We start from the raw sequence: 24,782 nt of genomic DNA, 5'->3' as shown, positions 1-24,782 counted from the left end.
GATGCCCATCAAAATTCATTTTCTCTTTTTTTCTGGACACACAACTAGACTACATTTTTCAGCATTCTCTACAGTTAGGCGTTCTTAGGTAATCCAGTTTTTACCTCCTCATGCTCTCTTCACTTTCTCATTAAATGAAATTCTCAACCATCCAGCTTCAATTCCAATGAATTTTAAATTTTTGTGCATTAGAATCAACCAGCTCCTAGGGCTGGGGTTGTGGCTTAGTGGCAAAGTACTTGCCTACCATGTGTGATGCACTGGGTTTAATCCTCAACACCACATATAAATAAAATAAAATGAAAGTATTGTGTCCATCTACAACTAAAAAAATATTTTTTGGGGGGGGCGGTGCTGGATTGCAGCTCAGTGGTAGAGCACTTGCCTAGTATGTGTGAGGTACTGGGTTTGAGTCTCAGCACTACAAATAAATAAATAAAATAAAGGTCCATCAACAACTTAAAAAAATTTTTTTAATTAAAAAAAAAAAAAAGAATCAACTAATTCCTAAAAGCAGATTCTCATTGTACAGGTTGGGGGGGGTGCCTCATATGCTGCATTTCTAATAAGCCCAGGTGATAACCCACACTGTCAGTCAACATAATCAATGAAAACTTGGAGCCTCTAAAAGACCATATGGGGGCTGGGGATGTGGCTCAAGCGGTAGCGTGCTCTCCTGGCATGCTTGTGGCCCGGGTTCGATCCTCAGCACCACATACAAACAAAGATGTTGTGTCCGCCGATAACTACAAAATAAATATTAAAAATTCTCTCTGTCACTCTCACTCTCTCTTTAAAAAAAAAAAAAAAGACCATATGGAACAAACTATTTATCTAGCTCTAGTTACCACTTACCTAGCAACTATTACATAAGAAAGGAACAAAACTCTTTTTTTTTTAAACCACTAGTACTAGATCTAATCTTTTGACTGAAGTAATACATAAACTAATATAATCATACCTTCCTCTTGATACTTTTCAAATTAAACACTACATCTTTTTTTGGTAGTACTGAGAATTTGAACCCAAGGCACTCTACCACTAAACTGCATCCTCAGCTTTTTGTTTTATTTTGAGAAAACGGCCCCAGTAAGGTGCCAAGGCCAAATTCATACTTGCAATCTTCCTGCTTCAGCTTCCTGAGTCACTAGGATTACAGGCATACATCACCATATCCAGATCACTGTCTCATTTGTAAGCTTTGTTATAAACCTACCAGTAAGTTTTGACAGAGCTATAAATATTCTCTTGGTATATTCAAAACATCAAATTATCTGTCATTTTTGTTGTTTGCTACTTAGATAACACTTATTAGTGAGTCTTCTGGCACTACTAGACTTCCACCACAGTTACTGCCCTCAGATTTTCTCTCATTCTATCATTCTACCAATTCCCTTTCCCTCTCTCATATTGACTCTTCTGTTTTCATCTTTCATGATTTAGTTACTCTTTTTTGATGGAGCACAACCTCCAGGAGCTTTCTAAGGAAGAAAACATAGGAGAGATTAAAGAAAAAATTATTTCCCACTTGTGATATTTCATTTCTATGTAGAAGAACATTCGTTGTCATAAAATTCCTGACCTCCTTCCATTTCCCTCATTCACTCTTTCCCTAAAAAAAACAGGATAATTTATATCGACAGTGAGGTTGAGGGCTGGGATTGTAGCTCAGCATACAGCGCTTGTCTAGAACATGCGAAGCTCTGGGTTCGATCCTCAACACCACATAAAAATAAATGAATAAAATAAAGGTATTGTGCCCAATTACAACTAAAAAATAAACATTTAAAAAAAAAAAAAAACAGTGAGGTTGAGGAAATAATCTGGACAATGTTTCGCTTTTCTCATCTCTCTCCTCTTGGGATCCCACTACCCAGAGGGAAGAAAATTTCAGTCTGATCCTTCATTCTCTAACTTTATAGAAGTGAACTTAGAGTCTACAGTTGTGCCTGAGGGGATAAATCCACTAATTCTGGCATTCAGTAGTAGTTAAACACTTGAAAATATAAACCTAATTTTCCAAATTCAAAGTTTTTTATGAATAATAGTAGTCACAGAAGGAAAAAAGAAAGATGGGTGAAGAAAAATATTAAAAGAAATAATGGCCAGAACCTTCTCAAATCTGATGAAAGACTCAACTATACAAATCTAAGCTCAATCAACTTCAAGGAGAATACAATCAAAAGAAATCTATGCTAAGATACACTGTAGTCAGACTGTCAACACCCAAAGACAAAGAGAAAATTTATAAGAAAGCAAGACACTTTACCTCATTAAACATAAAGGTTCACAATTGATTTCCCATAAGAAACCAAGGAGGGGGGAAAAAGAAAGAAAGCCAGAAGGCAGTGGAATGAAAGTCCTAAAAGAAAAAACAAATATATATATATCTATCTATCTCAACTAAAAATTCTCTAGCCAGCAAAACTACTCTTCAATAAATCTCCAGATAAACAAAGGCTGAGAAAGTTCAGTACCAATAGACCTGCCCTACAAGAAGAGTTCTTTAAAAAAAAAAAAAAAAATTGTAGTTACAAATGGACAGAATGCCTTTATTTTATTAGTTTATTTTTATGTGATGCTAAGGATGGAATCCAGTGCCTCACACATTGCTAGCCAAGTGCTCTTCAACTGAACTACAGTCCCAGCCCCTAAAATGAGTTCTTAAGACTGAAATGGAAAGATTCTAGACAGTAACTCAAATCCAAAAGAAGAAATAAAAATTGACTACAAGATACAATCACATAGATAAATATAAAAGCCAGTGTTATACTTTTAGTTGGTAACTACTGTTTTTCTTTCTTTGATATGATTTTAAAAAACAAACACATAAAAATAATTCTAAACTTATGTTAATGGACACATAACAAAGTATACAGTCATAATGACATTGTGGTCAATGACGGATCAAATGTACAACAGCAGTCCCTTAAGATTATATGGCAAAAAAAAAAAAAAAATTTATATAGCTTAGTGACATAACAGACATCTTGGTTTGAGTAAGTGTATACTTTGATGTTTGCACAATGATAAAGCTGCCTAACAACACATTTCTTAGAATGTATCTGCATCAGTATGAGAATAAAGATAAAAAAAGGGGAAGGATAGGGATATGCAGGAGCTGGGAGTTGGTATACTACTGAAACTGAGTTGGCATTACTCAAACTAGGTTATCATAAGTTTAAGATGTTAGTACATTATTATTCTCCGGGGCAATAACAAAGAAAATAAAACAAAAACATAAAAAAAAAAAAGAAAGAAAATCAAAACCATAGCTTATAAAAAATAAACTAAATACATAAAAAGGAAGTAGAGTGTGAGGAATAAAAAGCACATAAAAACACAAATAAGAACTAGGGCACGGTGGCGCACACCCTATTATAACCAGCAACTAGGGAGGCTAAATCAGGAAGATCCCAATTCAAGGCCAACATCAGCAACTTAACAAAACCCTGTCTCAAAATAAAATTTAAAAGAGCTGATGACGCAGCTCAGTGGTTGAATACCCCTGGGTTCAATCCCCAGTACCACACACAAAAAAATAAGAATACAGAAAAGTAATAATCAAATGCCAGAAGCTAATTCTTCCTTATCATTAATTACTTTAACTGTAAATGAACTAAACTGTCCAATTAAAGGGAGAGGTTGGCAAATTAGATTAAAACATACACACACACACACACACACACACACACACACACACACATATATATATACATGACCCATCCATCATCTACAAGAGATTTGCTTTAGAAACAAAGAGACAAAGAGATGGAAAATAAAATGATAAAAAAGATTTTCCATGCTAACAGTAACCAAGAGAAAGCTGGAGTGGCTATATTTTCATAGGAGAAAATATACTAAGTCAAAAAGGTTACAAGACACAAAGAAGGGCATTATATACGATAAAAGGTTCAATCCAACAAGGACATATAACTATTACATACAAATATCCACCTAACTAGAGACTCAAAATACATGAAGCAAAAAGTTTACAGAATTAAAGAGAAACACAATTCTACAATAATACTTGGAAATTTCAATACCCCAATTTCAATAATAGACAGACCAACAAGACAGAAGATGATGGATAGGGAAATAGAGAACTTGAACAACATTATATACCAATCGACATAATATATACAGAAGAGGACTGGGGTTGTAGCTCAGTGGTAGAGTGCTTGCCTAGCACATATGAGGCAATGGGTTTGATTCTCAGAACATCATATAAATAAATAAAGATCTATTGACAACTTTAAAAATATATTTAAATACACACATATACACACAGAAGACTTTACCTAATGTCAGCAGAATAGATGTTCTATCCACAAAGTTGTGTCACATGAAAGACAAACAGGATTGGGTACCTAAGCTAAATAGTAGAGTGCTTGCCTGGCATGTGTGAGGCCCTGGGTTCAATCCCTAGCACCACCAAAAAAAATAATAATAAAATGTTCTTTCTCTGGACTAGGCTTGTGGCTCAGGGGTAGAGTGCATGTGTGAGGTCCTGGGTTCAATCTTTAGCACCACATAAAAAATAAATAAATAAATAAATAAAGAGGTATTAAAAAAAAAAAAAAGAATGACTTTAAAAAAAAAATGTTGTTTCTCTTTTTTGTACTGGGAATTGAATCCAAGGTGCTTAACCACTGAGCCATATCCCAGGCCCTTTTTTATACTTATTTAAAGACAGGGTCTAACTAAGTTGCTTAGGACCTCACTAAATAGCTGAAGCTGGCTTTGAACTTGCGATCTTCCTGCCTCAGCCTCTCCAGCCACTGGGATTATAGACAAGCACTTCCACACCTGGCTAAAAGCTCTTTTTTCTGGCCACTAAAAAGAAAAAAAAAAAAAAAAACATGAAAAGCAAGGAATCCATCATATACTTTCTTTATTACTCATGTTACCTTCCTGAATTAACCAATCACTTATGCTAAAAAAGATGACATAAAAGAAGGGAAAGATAATGCAACTCATGGTTCCTTTTCCTTTCAATCCTGCCTTACTTATCAGCAAGTTAAATATAAGTGTTTCCAAAATGTACAAATAGAAAGAAGTAACATGAAACAGTTGAGTAAGTTTTATACAGGATTTCCACTGTTAAGAATGAAATACAGATGCATATAGAAACGGAAATGCTTGCACTTATTTATTTATTTATTTGGTGGAGTGAGTAACCAAGCATTGAACCCAGAGGCACTCAACCACTGAGCCACATCCCCAGCCCTATTTTGTATTTTATTTAGAGATAGAGCCTCACTGAGTTGCTTAGCACCTCACCCTTGCTGAAGGTGGCTTTGAACTTGTGATCCTCCTGCCTCAGCCTCCCAATCTGCTGGGAGCCACTGGTATTACAGGCAAGTGCCACCAGGCAGGCTCACATTTGCATTTAAAACTAGCACTGGTGGGGCTTGGACTATAGCTCAGTGGTAGAGTGCTTGCCTCACACATGCAAGGACTGGGTTTGATCCTCAGCACCTCATAAAATAAATATACTGTGTCCACCTACAACTAAAAAATAAATTTTAAAAAAAACTAGCATTGCCAAAAAAAAAAAAAAAAAGAAAGAAAGAAACTAACATTGCACAATACAAAGATGAATGGTAAAATTTATACTTAACGATTTAAAGTTTTTAATTCCTCTTTACTTAGAATGGCATTAAAAAGTAAATTTACAACACTACAAGTTGAAAGATTGCACAAAAAAGTAAGTTTTATATTTTAGTACCTTTAATGGCAATGGCACTTTCTTCCTGCTTTTTAAAAAAGCAGCTCTGCAATTTTCATTTTGCATTAGGCCCTACAAATTATGTAGCTCGGACTGTATTTTTTCAGGTAAACAAATATTAATATGGAATGAAACATAAGAAACATTACTTTTGATATATAAGGTGCTAGGTTAAGAGCTGGGGACTAATCTAAAAGGGGAGATAGTCATAAAAACAAATAAAGGGGCTGGGGATGTGGCTCAAGCGGTAGGGCGCTCGCCTGGCATGCGTGCGGCCTGGGTTCGATCCTCAGCACCACATACAGACAAAGATGTTGTGTCCGCCAAATACTAAAAAATAAATATTAAAGAAAAAATAAATAAATAAATAAAGACAATAGTTTTTAACCCAGAGGAAAGAGCCTAAGAAAAGCCTTCATCATGGAGATAACAGTTAAAAAAGAATTTCCCAGTTAGTAAGGAGTATAAGATGGAATTAGAGAACTTCAGCAGCAGAAAAATCACAGCAGTTTAAGCATTTAGAAATATCTTCTGCTCTTTGAGTACTGGCTGAAAAGAATGCAATCAAAACTGTAACCAGAGAAGGTATTTATGCTTCCAGAAAAATCTTAAGGAAAAATATGGCAAGCAACAGTAGCAGCTGATGAATAAGGATCTAAAGAAAAGGGTGGAGAGATTTGACCAGTTAGCTTGAAAGTTAGAGATAATGTTCTTTTCCCAGAATATCTGAACTACTAAAAAGTAGTTCAAGACAACAAGAATTATTTCTTTTTTAGAAATTTAGAAAATATAAATAAATCACTGTTGAAATGACATCATCTGAGCAGCCCATTCCACTGCTGAAGTTCAAAAATCCTTTATCATGTAATTTTCATGTCTCTCCTTTTAATACACTAATTATACCTAAACTTAAAAAGAAGAGAAGTTCTAATAGCTAAGACTGTATGTATAAATAAAATATGTTCATAAAAACTGGGAATGGAACCACCATTTGTCCCAGCTATTCCCCTTCTCGGACTATACCCAAAAGACCTAAGAAGAGCATACTACAGGAACATAGCCACATCAATGTTTATAGCAGCACAATTCACAATAGCTAGAATGTGGAACCAACCTAGATGCCCTTCAATAGATGAATGGATTAAAAAAATGTGGCATTTATACACAATGGAACATTACTCAGCACTAAAGAATAATAAAATCATGGCATTTGCAGGCAAATGGATGGCATTAGAGCAGATTATGCTAAGTGAAGTTAGCCAATCCCTAAAAAACAAATGCCGAATGTCTTCTCTGATATAAGGGGGGTGACTCAAAATGGGATGGGGAGGAACAGCATGAGAAGACTACCACTAAATAGGGAAGAGAGGTGGGAGGGAAAAAGAGGGAGAAGGGGAGTTGCACAGAAGATGGAAGGAGAACCTCATTGTTATACAGAATACATACATGATGTTGTAATGAGAAAAAAAAAAGTGTGTCACATTAGATTGGATAGAGAGAAAGGATGGGAGAGGAGGGGAGGAGTAGGGAGGATAGGAAGGGCAGCAGAATAGAATAGACAATATGACTGATGTATGTACATTCCAAGTATGTATTATATATCAAAATGCATTCTACTGTCATGTACGACTAAAAAATAAATAAAGAAAAAGAAAAAGAAAAAAAAAAAAAAAGAAACCAAGATCTAGGCACTATAAATGCTCAATGTTATGACAGTATCCCTGATTTTAGTTCCTCTCAATGGCCAGAGCTAAAAAATTATATTATGTACATACACACACACACACACACACACACACACCAAAAAAAAAATATGTTCATAAAACTTAGAAGTTCCTCAGGTTGGGGCTGGGGCTCAGTGGTAGAGCACTTGCCATGTGTAAGGCACTGAGTTCAATTCTCAGCACCACATATAAATAAATGAATAAAATAAAGATCCATCAACATCTAAAAAAATTTAAAAAATAAAGACTTAAGACGTTCCTCAAGACCACTGAATAGCATACAGAATGATGAATTAAATGGGAGTATAAGTTATCTTTTGGCAAAGTGAAACAATAGATTTCTAAAAAGAGTAGCACAATTTATCTTTTGACAAAGTGAAACAATAGATTTCTAAAAAGAGTAGCACAATTTCCAGAACAAGGAAGACAGTAGAAAAGAAAAATAGCTGAGTCAGTAAACAAATAAAAGTCATTAGCAGTAATAGTGAAAAGCATTTAAAGGTTCCTTGGAGTCTCATCACAATTTTGGCAGACTTGCAAGGGGGAGAGAGGCTATATAAATGGGGGCTGGGGTTGTAGCTCTGTGGTAAAGCCCTTGCCTAGCATGTGTGAGGCACTAGGATCGATTCTCAGCACTGCATGTAAATAAATGAATAAAAAAAGATCCATTAACATCTAAAAATTTTTTAATATTTATTTTTTAGTTGTAGTTAGGCACAATATCTTTATTTATTTATTTTTATGTGACGCTGAGAATCAAACCCAGGGCCTCACACGTGCTAGGTGAGCACTCTACTGCTGAGCCACAACCCCAGTCCTAAAAAAAAAATTTTTATAAAGAATTAAATGGGATTCCTGAAGAACCTTTTAGATTCTTCTGTAGCTAATAAGCATTGTAAATCTCTAACATAGAAATATAATTTGTAACATTTCCCAGACTTTCTTGACTAAATAAGCTTCTTTTGCCAGTATCACTTATCAGTATCTCAAAGAGCTGTGAGTAACATGAATTCCAACAGAAGGCCAGCACAGAGGGAGAAAAGCAAAGAACAGTAGAGGGCTTAACTGGTGGTGGAAGTGAAGGAGATGGATAAAACAATATCAAATGTGAAGGACGCAAAGAAAACTGACTAGAATACTGCCAAGCTACAGTAAGGGGCTAGCCAAATATATAAAACACCAATTCACTGTTTATACAATCTGCAAATATTTAAAAACATACTAGATAGGAGATTTACAGAATGAAAATTTCAATAAGGTGAGAACCAAAGTACTAATTGTGCTGATAGAACAAAGGGGATAAAGCCCGCCCCAACCCCAAAGTCATATAAAAAGACTAAAGAAACGTGAAAGATGCATATATAGATAATTTAGAAGATTTTGGTCAAAAATAGAATTGTTTTCAACCACATGAGTAGGTACATCAAGGAAAGTAATAAGAGTTGAATATCACTGGAATATAGAATTTAAGGAAAAATAAAGTTAAATAACCTTCAATTTTATGCATATGATTGCCTAATACAATATCAACAATTACACCAAAGCTATCAGTGAATAAAGAGGAGTGACTTGAAATGACAAAGGTCAATAAGAAAAAGACAGCAAAGATACCAGACTTATAAGAGGAAGAATTTTACAGGAGGATAGATCATATGTTAAAAAATATGGATCTGGTCAGGCATGAGGTGCATGCCTAAAATCCCAGTTACTAGGGAGGCTGAGGCAAGAACATAACAAGTTCTAGGTCAGCCTGGGCAACTTAGTAAGACCCTGTCTCAAATTTTTTTAAAAAATGGGTAGGGGATTTGGGATGTAGTTCAATGGCAGAGAGCTTGCCTAGCAACTGCAAATCCCTAGATTTACTCACTAGCACTGAAAAATATTTTTTTTATTTAAAAATAAATAAACACACACACACACACACACACACACACACACACCTCAAACAAACACATATCTGGGGCTAAGGATGTAGCTCAATGGTAGAGCACTTGCCTAGCATGTATGAGGTCCTGGGTTCCTAGTACCAAAAAAATAAAATATCTAGATATCTGGTTTTCTGGCTTCAAGGAAGCAGACATGAGAGAAATAATCTATATCTCCTAGAAGATTTACAATGATGATTCTCAACTTTTTTTTTTTGTTCCAACGTATTCTAAGAAATAGAACAATAAGGAACAACATAAGAATAGGGGGATGAAAGATGAGGATATCTATAAGCAGGTTTTGAATATTTATGATTATGAAATGTCATCCTGAGGAAGTATAATCCTCATAATATTGAAAATCATTGGTTTAGAAGTGGCGATATTTAAATACAAGCTCTAAACAAAAATTTTAGCCAAACAAGATGGTGTCTACATATAATCCCAGCTACTAAGAAGGCTAAGGCAGGGAGATAATTTTAAGGACAGCCTGACCAACACAGTGAGACCTTCTCTATTAAAAACCTTAATAGCTAGTCTCTGTGCACAACTATAATCCCAGCAGCTCAGGAGGCTGAGACAGGAGAATCAGGAGTTCAAAGCCAGCCTCAGCAAAAAGCAGGCACTAAACAACTCAGTGAGACCCTGTCTCTAAATGAAATACAAAAGAGGGCTGGGGATGAGGCTCAGTGATTGAGTACCCCTAAGTTCAATCCCCCGTACCACCAAAAAAAAAAAAAAGAAAAGAAAATCTTAATAATTTATGCATGATTGTATCCAATGTATCTACCAAAGGTGAACATAGTTAAGGACACCAACATGTAACAATGCCACAACTTTATACAAAAAATCCTGGAGATCTTATAAATTTTCAGTTTAAAAAAATACAACAACAAACATGTTTCAAGGTACTGCATTAACTACTATATGTCATTCATCCTTACAAACATGTAAAGTTAGTACACAGTCTTGTAAAATATCCATTTTATATATTAATGAAGCACCCTGAGTTTATGAATTGCCTACTTTCTGTTTTAAAAATTTACTATAAGGACTAGGGATGTAGTTCAGGGACAGAGCACTTACCTAGCATGCACAAGGCCTTTAGTTCAATCCCCCATACCACAAAATTTTAAATTTTGAAATTTTTTTAAATATTAAATAAACTTATTACAAAGTACAGTAATCCAAATAGTATGGTACTGTTATAAAGACAGGCACATAGGGGGCTATGGTTGTAGCACAGTGGTAGAATGCTTGCCTAGCATATGTGAGGCACTAGATTCAATCCTCAGCACCATATAAAAATAAATAAATTAAATAAAGGTAATAAATATATATATAATAACATTGGTTTTTTGAAAAAAAGATAGGCATACAGACCAATGGAATAGAGAGTCCCAAATTAAATGCTCAAACATATGGTCAAGTGATTTCTGATCAGGGTATGAAGGCCTGGGGAAAGGACAGTCTTTTTCAATAAATGGTACTAGGAAAATTGTATACCTATATGCAAAAAATGACCTTTCATCATATCCTACACCAAACTCAAGAATTGACTCCAAATGGATCCATAACCTAAATGTAGGACCTAAAACTTTTATTTAAAACTCCCAGAAGGAATAGAAGGGAAAATTTTTTATGACAATGGGTTCAGCAATGATTTATTGGTATGACACCAAAGGCACAGGCAACAAAATAAAAAAGACAAACTGGATTAAAATTTTAAACTTCTGTTCATCAGAAGACATTATTAACAGTAAAAAGTAACCCTCAGGGCTGGGGTTGTAGATACAGCACTTGCCTAGCACGTGTGAGGCACTTGACTTCTACTTGCAGTACAGCACTTGCCTAGCACATGTGAGGCACTTGATTTCAACCCTTAGTACCACATAAAAATAAACAAATACAGGTATTGTGTTCATCTACAACCTTAAAAAAACAAAACAAAACACTGGTAAATCAAATATTTGAAAACAGATTAACATCCAGAACATATGAAGAACTCCTTACATTTAACATATAGAAAACAAACAATCCAATTAAAAAGTGAACAAAGAACCTGAACAGACATTTCTCCAAAGATATATGAATGGCCAGTAAGTACATTAAAAGATGTTCCAATTACTTATCATCAGGTAAATGCAGAGTAAAACTATAAGGAGACTACTACACAACCACTAAATGCCTATTATTAAAAGCAATAGATGTTGCCAAAGAAGTGGAGAAACTGGAACTCCTCTTAAAAAAATAAAGTGTCTGTTTTCCTGTACTACATACCACAATCAACCCAGAGACCACTGACACCAGGTATGTGGGGATTTCTCCCCAACCAGCAAGTAAGCAATCAATTCTACAACATACACCAATTTGGTATCCTCTAATTGAATTCAATGCTCACACTATCTACCTGAAAACAGTATTGGACCTCACAGGTTGGGGTCTCAGTCTCCAAAATTATACCCTTTTCTACTCTGGATTCCAGCCACAAGCCCCAGGCTGTTTTTACCTGTGCTTCGGACAGACAAAACATATATTGAGTTTTATTATTAGGGAAACAATGTTTAGTGCTTTATTATAAAGAATACAGATGAAGAGATACACAAGGTAAGGTATGGGAGAAGAAGCACAAAGATTTCAGGCCCTCACCAGGCATCCCATCCTCCAGGAAATTTCACATATTCACCTACCTGAAAGCTCTCCAAATCCTGTGCTTTGGAGTTTGTTTGTTTGTTAAGACTTCACTGCAAAAAGGCATGATTACCAATAAATGGGGGAGTAAAGGGCTGGGTTTGTAACGCAGTGGTAGGCACTTGCCTAGCATGTGTGAGGCACTGGGTTTGATCCCCAGCACCACATAAAAATAAACAAAATAAAGGTCCACCAACAACTTAAAAAATATATTTTTAAAAAAATGGAAAGTGAAAAGCCAGCAAGGTCTTTCTGTTCATATTCTTTAGCATTCCTTCCTCAACTATGGAGCAGAATCCATTCTAGAATGAGGATGATCTTATGACCTATTATCGGACAAGTGAAGGTCAGAGAATTTCTTTATGCTTTACTCCAAGACTGGAAAGTGGAAGAAGATCAGAGTTTCTATGGCCTACTTTGGGAAAGAGAAATTCTAGTTTCTATGGACTTCCTAGAGGAAGTTATGAGAAACTATGGTCAAAAACAGATAGATAGATAGACAGATAGATAGATAGATAAATAGATAGATAGATACAAATAATATCATATTTGTGCACTGTTGGTGGGACTGTACAAATGATACAGTCTCTGTGGAAAACAGTGTGGTATTTCCTCAAAATAAAAAAATAAAACAGAATTATCACATGCTATAGTTCAGATCTTTTTTATTTTAATTTTTTTTAGTTGTAGATGGGCACAATACATTTATTTTATTTATTTATTTTTATGTAATGCGGAGAATACCCAATGCCTCACATATGCTAGACAAGTGCTCTACCACTGAGCCACAACCCTAGCCCGGTATAGTTTGGATCTCATTATGTCCCCCAAAGGCCCATGTATTAAAGGCTTAGTCCCCAACTTGGCACTATGCACAGGTGGTAGAAATCCTAAGAGGTGTGGCCTAGTGGGAGGTCTTCTAGTCGCCCAGGCCGTGCTCTTAAAAGTGGACAGTGAGATGCCCCCTTCCCTTTTTTTTCCCTCTTTCACTTTCTGGCCATTAGATGAGCAAAAGTTTTGCATCACATTGCCTCCATTATATGATGCCTCACCACAGGGTTGAAAGCACCAGGGCTAATCAATTATAGGTAAAACCTTCACCAAAATAAATCTTTTCTCTTTCTAAGTTGATTATCTCAGTCATTTCTTAAGAGTAATGAAAAACTAACAGAAAATTGGTTCCAAGAAGTGAAGTGGTTGTTGCTATACCTGAAACAATGTGGAAGAGCCTTTTAAACTGGTTTGCAGGAAGAGTTTGGAAAAGTCTAAAGAAGCCGGCTAAGAAAGCGTAGAATGCCATAAGGGATGTTGAAAAGGTGATTCTGGTAGGGGTTCAGACCACCAAAATGCCTATAGAATACAGACAATAAAGGCTATGCTGATGCAGTTTCAGAGGGAAATGAGGACTCTACTGGTGAGTGGACCAGTAGCAACCCTTGTTACACAGTGGCAAAGAATTAGACTTGAGATCTTGTTGAAGGCTGAACTTAAATGTGATGAACTAGTTCATCTGGTAGAGAAAATTTCAAGGAATCAAAGCCCTCAAGAAGTAGCCTCAGTATTTCTGGCTACTTTTAGCCAAATTTACAGTGATAGCCAGAAACAAAGAGAAACAGAATAGAAAGATTTGGAAAACTTGGTAGTTTGGTAAAAAAAAAAAAAAAAAAGAATATGTAAGGATAAAGCCAAGGAGGGTGGAGGTACTAAAGACATTAGTAAGATTAAAATGAAGCCAAGAACTATGCACTGACAGGGTATCTCAGGAATCAAGATCCCCACCAGTGGCAGGCTAAAAGTTGTTGAAATGCAAATTTGTTTCAAAGTCTTTGCAGGACACAATCTTTTGGGAATAAAGCCTGAAAGCACTTCACACTGCTAAGGATGCCTCTCCTTCTGACCAGACACAAGGCACTCAAGGGCCACTGCATCCAAGATTCAAGCAGGTCCAGGTATAACCTCCACTAATGGCAGACCTATGGTCCACATGATGTTGACTTTGCAGGCACACAGTTCTGGAGTCATGGAGGCTTTCAGAGATTTCAAAGAACACCTAAGAGGCCAGGCAGTATTTAGCAGGATGCATTGACAGGGCAATGCAAGGAACCGTGAGAATGAAACCAAAGCAACAATGGAGACCACAAAAATTCAGAGATGCAGGCTGGGATTGTGGCTCAGTGGTAGAGCGCTCGCCTAGCACATAAGAGGCCCTGGGTTCGATCCTCAGCACCACATAAAAACAAATAAACAAAATAAAGGTATTGTGTCCAACTACAACTAAAAAATAAATTTAAAAAAAAATTCAGAGATGCCAGGAATATAAACAGACTGCCTGCCAAAGGAACAGCAGGCAGCGCACAGAGCTAGTTTGAGAGCATAGCCATGTGGGCTGCAACCAGCCATTCCACAGGTGTGGACTTTCCAAGTTTTTGGAAGTCCACATCCCACCACATTGCCCTGCTGGGTTTCATTCTTGCTTTGGTCCTGACCTCTTCTTGGTATTTTCCTGTTCCTCCCTTCTAGAATGGAAATATTTAACCCTGTGCCATTATATCTTAGAAGTACCTTTTTTTTTTTTTTTTTTAAAAAAGGGTTCACAGCTAAGAGTTTGTCTTTAGTCTTTCAGAAGACTTTGAACTTTTTTTCATTGTTGTTGTTGTCTGTTTGTTTGTTGTGGCACTGAGGCTCAAACCCAGGGCCTTGCATATATATGCTAAGCAATTATTGAGTCACTGAATTATACCCCTAGCCATGCACTTAAGACTTTTGGGCAATGCTGGAATGGTTAAGCTTTGGGGGACTCTTAGAAATAGACTAAATACATTTTGCATTTTGAGACAGACCTGAGTCTTTGAGAGCTATGGGCAGGATGATACAGTTTGGATCTTAAATGTCCCCTGAAAACCTACATGTTAAAGGCTTATTAGTCCCTAGATTAGTGCTATTAGAAAGTGGTAGAAACTTTAAGAGGTGCCAAGTGCAGTGGCACATGCCTGTAATCCCTACAATTCAGGAGGCTGAGGCAGGAAGATCAAAAATTCAAAGCCACCCTCAGCAACTTAGCAAGGCCCTCAGCAACTTAGCAAGACCTGTCTCAATACAAAAAATAAAAAGGGCTGGGGATGTGGCTCAATGGTTAAGCACCCCTGAGTTAAATCCCTGGTACCAAAAAAAAGAAGAAGTAAAAAACTTTAAGAGGTGGAGGCAGGTACAACCATGAATACCAGTAATCCCAGATACTCCGGAGGCTGAGACAGGAGGATTGTAAATTTGAAGCCAGCCTCAGCAACGTAGTGAGGCCCTAAGCAATTAAGTGAGATTCTGTCTCAAAATAAAAAATAAAAATAGCTGGGGATGTAGTTCAATGGCAAAGCATCCCTGGGTTCAATCCCCAGAGATAGAACAGAATAGAACAGAACAGAAAAGAGGTGGGACCTAACAGGAGTTCTTCCAGTCACTGGGTTCATGCCATTGAAGGGGATAGCATGACTCCAGTCCCTTCCTCTTTCTGCCTTTTGATTCCCAGCCATGTACTTTTGCCATATACTGCCACCATGATGCACTGCCTCACCAAAGGCCCAAAACCAACAGGGCTAATCAATCCTGGACAGAAACTTCCAAAACTATGAGCCAAAATAAATATTTCCCTTTATAAGTTGATTAACTCAGGTATTTGTTACAGTAACAAAGAGCTCACAAACTATATAATCCAGCAATTTCACTTTTGAATACATACCCAAAAGAACCAAAACCAGGATCTTAAAGAGATGTTTGTATACCCATGTTCACAGCTGCATTATTCACAGTTAAAACATGGAAGCAACATAAATGTCCATCAATAGATGCATGGATAAGCAAACTGTGTTATATCAATGTTCTTGAGCCTTGGGCTGGGGCTGGGGCTGGGGCTCAACGGTAGAGCACTCACCTTGCATGTGCAAGGCGCTGGGTAAAATAAATAAAATAAAGGTATTGTGTCCAACTACAACTAAAATTTTTTTTAAAAAAAAGAATGTTATTAAGCCTTAAAAAGGAAGGAAATTCTGCAATATGCTAACACATGGATGAACCTTAAGGACATTAGTTAAATGAAATAAGCCAGTCACAAAAAGACAAATACTGTATTCCACTTACATGAAGTAATCAAAATCCTAGAGTCAAAGTAAAACAGTGATTGCCAAGGGCTGGGGGAGGGGAAAGGGAAGTTACTGTTTAATCACATTAAGTTTCAGTCTTATAGGATTAAAAGAGTTCTGGAGATAGATAATGGTAATGACTACATTATTGATGCACTTAATAACAAAAATTATTAAAACTATAAATTTTACATGTATTTTACCTCATTTTTAAAAATTGGGAAAAAAACGGTAAAATGGTAAATTGTGTTATATATATTCTACCCCAGGTTTTAAATTTTTTAAAAAGAAAATGAAAAGACACCCCACAAAATGGTAAAACATTTTTTTGCAAATCAAGCATTTAATAAAGATCTAATATCCAAAATATATAAAGAATTCTTTAAAACACAATAATAAAGACAACCCAATTTTTTAAATGGGCAAAGTATGTGAATAGACATCTTTCCAAAGAAAATATACATTAGGCAAGAGGCAGATTAAGAGATGTTCAACATCATTAATTATTATGGAAATGCATATCAAAACCACCATAAGCCAGGTGCGGTAGCACAAGTTTATAATCCCAGCAGCTCAAGAGGCTGGGACAGAAGGATTGAAAGTTCAAAGCCAGCCTCAGCAATTTAACAAGGCCCTAAGCAACTCAACAAGACTCTGTCTCTGGCTGGGGATGTGGCTCAAGCGATAGCGCACTTGCCTGGCATGCGTGCGGCCCGGGTTCGATCCTCAGCACCACATATAAACAAAGATGTTGTGTCCGCCGAAAACTAAAAAATAAATATTAAAATTCTCTCTCTCTCTCTCTCTCTCTCTCAAAAAAAAAAATTAAAAAAAAAAAGACCCTGTCTCTAAATAAAATATTTTTAAAAGGGCTGGGAATGCAGTCAGTGGTTAAGCACCCCTGGGTTCAAACCCTGGTACCAAACAAACAACAAAAAAAAAACCCACCATAAATTACCACTTCACCCACTAGATTTGCTACAATTTATTTTAAAAGATGTACACTATCAAGTGATAGTAAGAATATAGAGAAACTGGAAGCCTCACACACCTTGCTTTTGCTGAGGCTGGCTTTGAATTTGCAATCCTCCTGCCTCAGCCTCCCAAGCCAATGGGATTACAGGTGTACGCCACCATGCCCAGCCCATACAAAAACTTTTAAACAATGTTCATAGCAGCATTGTTCATAACAGACTAGTAGAAACAATCCCAATATCCATTAAATGACGAATGGATAAATCAACAAAGTATGTCCACAGAATATAATACTTTCACCCATAAAAAGGAATAAAGTGTTAATACATGATACAGTATGGCCAAGACTTGGAAACATTAAGCTTAATCAAAGAAGATGGGTATAAAAGCCACATACTGTATTATTTAATTTATATGAAATGTCTAGAAAAGGCATATCTTTAGAGACAGAAAGTAGCTTACTGGTTGCCAAAGGCTTGGGGAAGGAAATAATAAACAATAACTATTAATGGTACAGGGTTTCTTTGGGGGCTAATGAAAATATTCTGGAACTACATAGATAGAATCCAGGAGTGCTCTACCACTGAGGTACATCCTGTGCCCTTTTTAAATTTTATTTTGAGGCAGATTCTAAGTTGCCCCAGGCTAACCTCCAACTTGTGATCCTCCTGCCTCAGCCTCCAGAATCACTAGGATTATAGGCATACACCATCACACCCAGCTTGAGTCACTGCCATTACAGGAGTGTGCCACTGTGCCCAGCTTAAACTGTGTATTTTTTTAAATGTAAATTTTATGATACTATCAACTATATCTCAAAGAAAAAGGAAAAAAGAATACACTATTACATATTCCATTAGCCATTAAAGCAATAATGTTTTCACAAGTCATGAAGTCATAATACTACATTTCACATGAGAAGCAGGGAAAAGGAAAACACTGCAGTAAGAGTATTACTATAGCCTGTAATCCCAGCAATTCAGAAGGTGGAGGCCAAAAGATTACAAATTGAAGGTCAATCTCAGCAACTTAGCAAGACCCTTAGCAACTTATTGAGACCTTGTCTCAAAATAAAAAATTAAAAGGACCAATGAAGTAGTTCAGTAGTAAAGTGCCCCACACACAATACACCCCCACACACAAATTTTATATATATAAAAATTATCAATAAATATATGTGTGTGTATATATATACATACATACATACATACACACATATATATATAATATGCAAACAATGTATCTCCAAGACCCGTCACAAGATACCTCCAAACACTATTTGAATTTCATTGGCCTACACTAATACGCAGCACATGACTGGCACTTAATGAATACTTATTAACTGATCAATTTTAATAATTATTTAAACTATAATGGCTAGCACACTGATGAGATGTAATCAGATTTAGTTATTTTATATAACTCATACTTTATGTGCTTAGAAATATTTTTTAACAACCTATGTGACTAGATACAATTAACATCCTATGCACACTACATTTTGACACCCCAAGTTTGAGGTGCAACATGGTGTAATGGTGAAAAGCTCTGGTTCTGGGGCTGGGGATGTGGCTCAAGTGGTAGCGTGCCCGTCTGGCATGAGTGCGGCCCGGGTTCGATCCTCAGCACCACATACAAACAAAGATGTTGTGTCCGCCGATAAATAAAAAATAAATAAATAAATATTTTTTTAAAGATTCTCTCTCTCTCTCTCCCTCCCTCTCTCACTCTCTCTTTAAAAAAAAAAGAAAGAAAGAAAGAAAGAGAGAGAGAGAGAGAAAAGCTCTGGTTCTAACATCAGATGGCCTAACATTAGAAGTTGAACCCAGTGCCTCAGTTCAAATCCTGGCTCTGCTGCAAACCAAATGTGAAATCTTGTTAACCCTTCTACACCTTCTTTGTTCATCTGTAAATGAAGATAATAGGATGACATGAGGACTGAGGGAAAAACTTATAAGATCATGATATAGAAAATTAATTTCTTTAGCACATAGTAACTATACAGTAAACAATTAACATTACAAATCAAATACCCACTTAAAACTATCAGATATGAGTAATTAACTTTTTTTTTTTTTTTTTTTGACAGAGCTGGGGACTGAACTCTGGGCCTGACACATGCAAAAGTTCTAACACAGATCTTCATCCCCAATCCCTACCTATTTATTTTCCAAAGTACAGGCTGCTTTGTGTAGATCAGAACTTTTCTCGCCTTTTTTTTTAATAGCAGCCAAGCTTTCTACCTCTGAGCCACAACCCCAGCCCAGAACTTTTCTCATTTTTATTGTCAGGCACTAAGTTTATATGAATGTTTTTCTCTCTTTCCAGGCCAGACTTCCCTATGCCCCCAACCTATTGCTTTCCAATGCCAAACCAGAAAAAGTCAACTAGTCCAAGCCCGTGAGTGAAAAAAAACTTCCTGAGAAGCCATAACAAGGGCTGGGGATATAGCTCAGTTGTAGAGTTCTTGCCTTGCATGCATAAGGCTCTGGGTTCAATCCCCAGCACCACTGACAACAACAACAAAAATAATAATAATAATAATGTTGCTTAACAAGATAATTCTCCCAGATGTAGTTTTATTTCAAAAGACTCTTATAAGTCAGAAGCACTGGAGCAAGCCTGTAATCCCAGAGACTAAGGAAGCTGAGGCAGGAGGATCTCAGGTTCAACGCCAGCCTCAGCAACTTCATAAGACCTGTCTCAAAATAAAAAAAAAAATAAAAAGGGCTGGGGATGTGACACAGGGATGAAACAACCCTGGGTTCAATTCCTGGTTAGAAAAAAAGACAATGATGACTTATGATAAATCAAAAATTCTTGAACAGTATGATTTGGATCAAAGATCTTAGGCAAACACACACACACACACACAGAGTTTGAAACAAAGGAAAAGGAAAGTAGCATGAAAAAGAATACTTAATTACCCATTAAAAATGAATAGAATCTACTTGGAAAGAAGTCAAGAAGAAAGAAGTACTAGACTAGAAGTTAGAAAACAGTTTTAATCACAGGTCAAACATTATCTCATGTGGTGATCTACTTTGCAAGATAAAAATTCAAAAGGTGTCTAAATAAAGTATAAATACAAATGTCTGTGAGGTGAATAATTGAATGAACAAATGCATGATCTTAGAAGGTTTCTCATTCTACAAAATTGAGAAAATACTGAATATACCTGAGAAGCAATAAGTCATATGTATTCGAGAGATCTGTTTTCAAATCTAACTCTATGATTGTCAGCAAATTACTTAACTTCTGAGTCACAGAAACAGGGTTTTTCCATCAAGCAAGTAAAAAAAATGCATAAAACATATCTAGTACTGAGCCTGCAACAAAGCAAGTGCTTTAATAAATACTAGTTCCATTCTCTCTTCTCCTTTAATTCACAGGTAATTATAGACATTCAATGAGAAAATAGATATGCAAATAATTTAGAAACCATACCACAACAAATAATTAAATCTGTTACTTAACAGAAAAAAATCTGAACTACTAATCTTTGCATTTTTGTACCTTCTCTTCTTTTTGAGTTTATAAGAAACACGTAGGGACAACATGTGTTTTTTTGTTGGTGGTGGTTTTGTTTTTTATTTACTTACTTATTTTTAGTTATACATGGACACAATATCTTTATTTTGTTTATTCATTTTTATGTGGTGCTGAGGATAGAACCCAGTGCTTCACGTGTGCAAGGTAAGCGCTCTGCCACTGAACCTCAACTCCTAGACCCAGCATGTTGGTTTTTAACATTCCCCAAATTAGGCAATTGTCTAGGATTCTAAAAATGAAAGAATTCATTTGGTATATGTAAACAACCAAAATTCTAAGATTAGTTTTTAAAAGTCCACATATCCTGCTTTGATCTACAGTGGCCTTGTCCCCTGTCTGTTTCAAGTCTTTCTAGAATTATTTGTTTTTATTTTTGCTTTTTTTAAGAACATGACTTTAATTTTGCAACATTATTTTATCAAAACATCTATAATTTATTTTAGAAAGTAATACATCTCACTGGATTCTATTATATGAAAATGGGTTTTGTTTTTTTTCAGGATAAACAAAATGTACTGGCATCAGCATTTACGCATAATGTTGGATATTTCATTTCTCTGAAACATTCCAAAGTCAATAAATTCAAACACCTTTTTCTATCCAGAGATTCTGATTTTTTAAAACTTTTATTTGTCGGGGATGAGGGTACAAGATTGAACCCAGAGGTGCCCTACCCCTGAGCTACATCCCCAGCCCTTTTCTTACTTTTTATTTTGAAACAGGGTCTAGCTAAGTTGCAGAGGCTTACTTCAAACTTACTAAAGCTGGTCTCAAACTATTGATCCTCCTGCCTCAGCTACCCAAGAAGCTAGGATTATAGGCATGTGCCACACTACCCCTGGCCAGATCCTGATTTGACATTCTATAAAGAATAAAACATAATTAATGATACTTATTATGTATGCCAAGGTTCACCTTTGAGGTCAAAAGAAGTTCTCTAATTACTAAGATGAGTCTGCTCTGAGAACTAATAAAAATTCTCTTTAAACAGTTTTTGAAAGTCTGAGATATTTATAATTGTAATTATAAATTCTGATTTTTAAAAAGTCTAAAATTAAAATGTTCTAACCAACTTAACCTAAAACAAATGTAATGTTAAGTGTGATTTAATATTTACAAAATTAAACTAAATTTGTGCATGAAAATATTTTTTAACTAATCTGTATGATTAACAATTTGAATCAAGATAAGAAAGATCTTAAATTTCATTTCTGTATTTAGATATTTGCTAGACTTTAAACATTAAGTGTCAATATCTTTCACTTCCACTTCCAAATTATTTCAAGGAAGCTTTAGTTTTTCATTTTCCTCACTAGCCAAATGAAAAACTGCAAAGAGCAGGAAAATTTATCTAAAAAAAAGACTTTTTTAAGGAACTTTCTCTATTTTTTAAGCTTAAAATTCTTATCTTCCCTAAAGCATATGGTTTTTAAAACTTTTTATAATTTGCTTATAAAAGCATCAACGCACACGAGGCAAAGTGAGTTTATTAATTATCTTAGGCAATGCTTTCTAAATGAAACAATATTTCTTTATAAGCTGTGACTAAACAGAACTAGGATGCAGTGTACAACAAAATTAAAGGAGACAAGCATGGATTGAGTAAAGAAAATTTCAGCATACATACACAAACTCAACTTTTCTTTTTAAGCCATCCCACAATTTAACACCGTGGTACTGGCATTTTCTCTAAAATTATCATATCTGTTTGGAATTATCCCATTTTAAAAGCTAGTAATTCTTACTACTTTAACAAACAGGATATGTTGTTTCACCAAATGTTACAAATATTTTGCTCCTGCAAGACTTGGGGGATAAAAATCTCTGGAAATAAAAGGGTAGCCTGATCCACTAGAGCTAATTACTAAATGCATGCCAACAATACAATTTGAATTGCATTTCTGGACACTAATTTATGGAGATCACAAATGGGAGCCGAACGTCAAACGTCTTTGGAACTACTTTTGTATCAAAATAAAGAAACATGATATACGGAAACTAAGATCTCCGGCAAGGTACAAAATTTATCTGATTTAAGATTTGGTGTTCTAAAAAATATGTTTATTCAACGCTGTTAAAACAACAAGAATACATCCCATTCAGGCACGACTAGAAATCTCGCTGATGTGCTTCTTTTAGGTCTAAACATCTCTTTTCCAATCCAGATACCAAAAGGATCTAAAACCTCTTGCGGAGGCGTGCAGCACACTAGGGGAGTGCTGTCTGTTTACAAATACGAATCTCACAGTTACCCACGTCAAAAGCGCGCATTACCACCATTCGACCGGGGGGCGGGGGAGACAGAGAAGGCGGGCGAGCAAGAAACGAAATCCACACACAGACACCTCTGCCTTCTCCCACAAGGACGAGCCTGGGGGAAATATTATGTGTGTGTGTGTGTGTGTGTGTGTGTGTTTACATGTTATATATACATCTATATATAAACAAGGGTGAAAGATAAAGCACACATGACAGGGAACCGTACTGGATCCAAGAGAATGCTCCAAACCATTCCCGTTAACTCAAAATCCATCTCGCGAATCTACAACAGGTTTCGGCCCCGGGCTGGTAGCCCCAGCCTCTCCACGGAGTTCGGCCCGAAGAGCCCCAATGCCCTCCTCAGGCCGCCCAGGCCGCCGTCTCTACCTCCCACACCTCAGCCTTCCCCTGGGACACCCGAAGCCTGCTTCGGCAAAGAAAGAATTGTCAGGCCCCAAGAGGGCGGCTGAGACGCGCTCGGGCCAGGCCCGACACCTGCGAGGCGCCGCACCTGAAGAGGACAAGCTGGGGGCCGCCCGGCCTTCCCGAGCACACCCCCTCGGCACCCCGCGCAGCGCGGCCGCCGGAACCTCCGTACCTGCGAGGCCCGCGAGCTACAGGCGCGCGCGGCGCCTCCTCATCTCAGTGGCTCCCGCTCCCCCTCCGCCTCCCGCTGCCGGTGCCGCCGCCGCCGCCGCCGCCGTCGCCGCCGCTGGAGGCCGGGACACGACGAGCTCAGGACTCCACCGCCATGTCCGCCGCGCCGCGAACTGCATTGTGGGGGGGAAGGGATGGGGAGGGGGAGGAGGAGGGAGAGGGAGAGAAAGAGGAGGACCCGCTGAGGGGAGGGGGCCGAGGCCGAGTGGGAGCCCTGGAGAGGGGGAAGGGAGAGAGGAACGGAACCCTGAATGGGGTCCTGGCTTGGGCGGGGGGAGACGGGCGCCGAGGCCTAGGAGCCCCGACGCCGAGGAATTGTTCAGGGGTGTCCCCTCCCTTGCTTTTGGGGTCCCCCAGGCACCCGTTAAGCCGAGAGGGGAGGGGGGAGCACCCTGGGGGAGGGGCCACCCTCAGGGGTGTGTGGTGGCCTCGAGGAAACAATGGGGAGGGGGCCGAAGTAGTAGGTCTGCGCACTCACACCCACGCTGAGGAAAAGGGAGCGCGCGCGAGGACACTCGTTAGCTCCAGAGCAGGGGGCGGGCCCCCTAGCGGAGGGCGAGGGTCGAAGTCACCGGGGCTTTCGGGGAGGGCGGAGCTACACGGAGAGGGTCGTGAGGTCCCCGCAGCCCGCCCGGGCACCGCCGAGCCTAAGGAAGCCCAGGACCCGCGAGGTCGCGCGGCTCACTTCAGGTTCCTGTGCTACGCAGGGGACCCCCGGCGGGAAAAGGGACGCGAAGGCGCCGCGCGCTCAAAGCTATCCCCCAGGGGAGGAAGCCCTGCCCTGGGTGTGCACCCTCGGGCTTGGCACGCCACGGCCTGAGTCTCCGTGGACCCTGGGCGGCCAGTGCAGGCTCCTGAGCACCAGCGGGGAGCTAGATCCAGGAAATCCCCAGGGTCGCCCCCAACTCGTTCATCGTCGCGACCTCTAGCCCACCGCAGCTGTACCCTTTTCATTATAAAAGGCAGACAATTCAGGAATTAAGTCACCAGAAAATTTTTGAAAAAGAGTTCTTAGAAATTATTTCGTTTCAGGCAGGTTTAGAATCGACTGTCATCAGTGGGCCCCCTCTTCATCTGGCTTTTATTTTCCTCATTTAAAGTTAGATCAACGAGGACTTAATGGTTTTGTTAGTTT

General features: G+C 37.8%; 1 protein-coding gene across 8 annotated transcripts in view; it reads right to left on the bottom strand.

Annotated features, from left to right (window-relative positions):
* The window catches only part of Tut4 (terminal uridylyl transferase 4), a 119,916-nt gene extending 96,167 nt beyond the window's left edge, over positions 1 to 23,749 (bottom strand). For all 8 annotated transcript variants that reach the window (XM_076841303.2, XM_076841302.2, XM_076841305.2 and 5 more), the window contains exon 1: positions 23,589 to 23,749. The gene's annotated coding sequence lies outside the window, so the exon portion shown is untranslated. The remainder of the gene's footprint in view (positions 1 to 23,588) is intronic.
* Between the last annotated feature and the right edge of the window lie 1,033 nt (positions 23,750 to 24,782).

The sequence above is a fragment of the Callospermophilus lateralis genome, chromosome 7, assembly GCF_048772815.1.
Source record: "Callospermophilus lateralis isolate mCalLat2 chromosome 7, mCalLat2.hap1, whole genome shotgun sequence".
NCBI classification, from domain to species: domain Eukaryota; kingdom Metazoa; phylum Chordata; class Mammalia; order Rodentia; family Sciuridae; genus Callospermophilus; species Callospermophilus lateralis.
The sequence above is the reverse complement of the archived record's forward strand: the minus strand, read 5'-3'. Positions and strand labels throughout refer to the sequence as shown.